This window comes from Acomys russatus, chromosome 27 (assembly GCF_903995435.1).
Source record: "Acomys russatus chromosome 27, mAcoRus1.1, whole genome shotgun sequence".
NCBI lineage: Eukaryota > Metazoa > Chordata > Mammalia > Rodentia > Muridae > Acomys > Acomys russatus.
In genome coordinates, this window is record NC_067163.1 from 33,692,609 (window position 1) to 33,696,906 (window position 4,298).

The following is a 4,298-nucleotide window of genomic DNA, read 5'->3' on the forward strand; positions in this document are numbered from 1 at the left end:
GAGGTACAGTCTTTTAATAAATTACTAATAAAGTAGAATCATTAAGGAATCAGAGGCAACGCAGGACTGTAATCCTAACCCTTAGAGAGAAGAAGCTGGAGGGTCGTAAGTTCAAAGTTACCCTTTTCTTTTGTTTGTTTGTTTGTTTGTTTGTTTTTCGAGACAGGATTTCTCTGTGTAGCCTTGACTGTCCTAGACTCGCATTGTAGACCAGGCTGGCCTCGAACTCACAGGGATCCACCTGCCTCTGCCTCCCAAGTGCTGGGATTAAAGGCGTGCACCACCATCGCCTGGCAAAGTTACCTTTTTCTACATAGGAAGTTTGAGGTCAGGGATATGTGTGGTCCCATCTTACAACAAACAAAATGCCCCCTGCCCAACAACAAAGAGCAGAACTATTCTATTATGGTTTTTGTTGTTGTTGGGTTTTTTTGTTTGTTTGTTTGTTTGTTTTGTTTTTTGTTTGGCTTGGTTTGTCTCTGGGTGAGTAGATCAAAACTAAAGAGACTTCCTACTCACTTGGTAAATTTTAATTTCAAAACTAAAGCACCTCATGGGGACACGGCTCAGTGGTAGAGTGTTTGACCAGCACGCGTGAAGCCCCAGCTTGATGGCTAGTGTGGACACAAACAATAGCACCGACAAAAACACCACAGAGGCCTGAGGTACTGTGACTGATGATACACTCCTGCATTTTAGCACAGCAGAGCTGTGTCAGGAACTCTCCAGGACACCAGCTGAAGACAAGGGGAGTGTGTTGCCATATAACTGGCCTGCCTCTAGGTTGCTTAGCAACCTCTGACTTCATCACCTGCCTCCACCAGCTGTGCCAGACTATAAAGGGGCCCCGACCTGTGATCTTGCCTCTCTCTTACTTTGTCTCTTTTGTGCTTCTCTCTTGTGTGTTCTCTAAGGGTGCCCCCTTTCTCTCTCTCTCTCTCTCTCTCTCTCTCTCTGTCTCTTTACCCTCAGGTCCTAAACTCCTCTCCGTTTCCCTTCCCAAATAAATCTCTCCATATCATAGCTGTTGTGTGTCATTCTGTTTATTCATTTATTTTTCTTTTTCTTTTTCTTTTTTTTGATTCTTTTTTTCATTCTATCTATTTTTAAGTCCGAACAGAATAGTCGTGAGTGAATTTCCAGTTGAAAACACAAGAGCAAAGCCCTTGCAGACCATTGATGGGCTCATGCCTTCTCTGAAAGAGAGGGACCCAGAGGGAAAGCTCCTGTCCCTGCTGGCATGGACAATGGAGGTGAGGCTGTTAGGAACATTCCTGAATGCTCACCACTTCTGGGAGGGGGAAGGGGAACTGATTCGCTGTGGGTACTCCACCAGTGTTATCGCTCAACTGTCTGAAAACTGAAAGTGTTGGCACCTGGTCACTTCCATTCATTGGCTCTTCCACCCAGCACAGCCACACACACAGAGAGACACTTCCCCTGCTTCCCTCCTGGCAAAAGCCCTTATTTTCACAGTCATTCTTCTTGGGTTACTAATGTTTGGACTTAGTGAAATTTCCCAGAAGTGCTCAGTAGACACTTGGTATGAAATTGCTCATGACATTCAGGCCCCAGCTCTAATCCAAGCTTTATGGAGGGTCCTCTAGATAAATAGAACTCCCACTTAGATCAAAGAGATTGGAGTTTCCCTCCTCGGGGGTTTAAGATGAGCTCTCAGTCCTGCTATAGATGAACTCAAGGCAGAAACCTAATGTTTCTTTGTGGCAGAATTAAATTTATCAAATCTTATATAAGTCCTCATTGCTTTAGCTGTAGGAAAATTCCTATAGACTGTGGCAACAGGTTCCCTGTCTCTGTTTCTCTTTCTCTCTCTCTCTCTCTCTCTCTCTCTCTCTCTCTCTCTCTCTCATCTGCTCTCTCTCCGCTCTCGTCTACGCGGACCGAAGGACCGCGAGAACAGGGCTGCCACCTTAGAGACCCACAAGAGCGGAGAAGCACAAAAGGACCAAAGTAAAGAGAGAGGCAGATACAGGTCGGGGCCCCTTTATAGTCTGGCACAGCTGTGGAGGCAGGTGATGAGTCAGAGTGCTAAGCAACCTAGAGGGCAGGCCAGTTATATGGCAACAACACTCCCCTTGTCTTCAGCTGGTGTCCTGGAGAGTTCCTGCCACAGCTCTGCGTTGCTAAAAATGCAGGAGTGATCATCAGTCATTCAGTACCTCAGGCCTCTGTGGTGTTTTTGTCGGTTCGGTGCTATTGTTTGTGTCCACACTAGCCATCAAGCTGGGGCTTCACGCGTGCTGGTCAAACAACACTCTACCACTGGCCGTGTCCCCACGGGTGCTTTAGTTTTGAAATAAAATACCAAAGTGAGTGGAAGTCTCTTTAGTTTTGATCTACTCACCCAGAGACAAACCAAGCCAAACACAAACAAAAACAAACAAACAAACAAACAAAAAACAACAAACAACAAAAACCATTATGAACAGTTCTTGCTCTTTGTTGTGGGCAGGGGGCATTTTGTTTGTTGTAAGGATGGGACCACACATATCCCTGACCTCAAACTTCTATGTTAGAAAAGGTACTCTTGCAGGCGGTGGTGGTGCAACGCCTTTAATCCCAGCATCTTGGGAGGCAGAGAGAGGCAGGTGGATCCCTGTGAGTTCGACGGCCAGCCTGGTTACAATGCGACGTCTAGGACAGTCAAGGCTACACAGAGAAATCCTGTCTCGAAACAAACAAACAACAACAACAAACAAAAGAAAAGGGTAACTTTGAACTTACGGTACACCCTCCAGCTTCTTCTCTCTAAGGGTTAGGATTTACAGTCCTGCGTTGCCTCCTGATTTCCTTAATGATTCTACTTTATTAGTAATTATTAACAAGACTGTACCCTCCTTACAACCTGGACTACCCTACAACACGGAGAGGAAGGAGATTAACGGAGAACAAGAATTAATGAATACTCTGGGATTCGTTCTGGGGGCAAATCCCCTGGCGTAATTCTCAGGAGTCCGGTAGATCCTCCTATCCCACAGACGAAGCCCGCACCATCCATGGAAGGAACCTGGAGGACTACAACGAATCACCGCCCATGCCAATCCCCTCACAGCCAGGCGCCCTAGTGTGGGAACCCCAACAACTCCTCCTCAACCCGTTACCTAAACAACCTTCTTCTCTGCACCTACACTTCACTCCTCACTAATCGATTGGTAAGATGGCCTTTGCAATGCAACACCCTGAGTTAGAGTCGCAATCTGAGGATTACCTTTACTTTGCTCTCTGTAGTACCCTATGCTCTCTCTGTCTCTCATCTTACTACTTTGTTCTTCTCTCTCTTCTGTTTCTTTTCTTTTCTCTGTTCTTCTCTGTCTCTCTATGTCTCTGTCTTCTCAGTCTCTTGTTCTCTACTTTCTATCTCTCTCTCTCTCTCTTTCTCTTTTCTTTCTTCTTCTCTGCTTGTCTCTCTGTATATCATCTCTCTATCTCTCTCTGCTCTCTCCTTCTCTCCTCGTCTCTCTCTCTCTGTCTCTCTCTCTTTGTCTCTGTCTCTCTCTCTCTCTCTCTTCTGTCTCTGTCTCTCTCTGTACTCTCTCTCTCTCTCTCTCTGTCTCTCTCTTCTGTCTTCTCTCTCGTCTCTGCTCTGTCTCTCTCTCTTCGTCTTCTCTCTCTCTCTCTCCTCTCTTTTCTCTTCTCTCTCTCTCTCTCTCTCTCTCTCTCAGTCTATCTAAGGTCTTTATCAATTTGTAGAGGACAACAGTCCCAGTGAGGTCAAGCCACCCAAGATCTGCTGTCCCTTGGGCCCCGCCTAAGTGCAAGGTTACTACTCCTCTTTATAGTCGTGTGCTCCCCCATGCCACCCGCTTCTTCTGTTCTGGAGGACCAAGCTGAAGGCCTTCTTGCATGCTACGTAAGCAGACAGTGAGCTGCTTCCCCCAGCCTCCATGGTTGTTGTTGTTTTTTAAATAAAGGATTGCTCCATAGCTCCAGCCTGTAAAACCTCCAACTCACTGAGAAACCGTTTCCCAGCCAAAGACCATGGCTACTCATAAGTAGTTCTTAGGTTATATTGACGTGTTAAAAGAGGAAGCAGGCCTAAGCTATGTTTGTGAACACTGAGCTCATGAGGTAAATGAACTAAGTGAGGACAGAGTGAATGAATTATGTCAGAGGCAGAGTGAGCGGACAAGGGCGGAGCTTCAGCAGCTCTAGTGCTTTAAAGCTAGGTGAAATGGACAGTCTGACATGAGTGGGTGAAGAAGCTGGACCAGAACGAGAGCTGTAAATTTGACACCTGCTACATCCCCCCCATAGTACTAAAAGCACCATAGATGGGC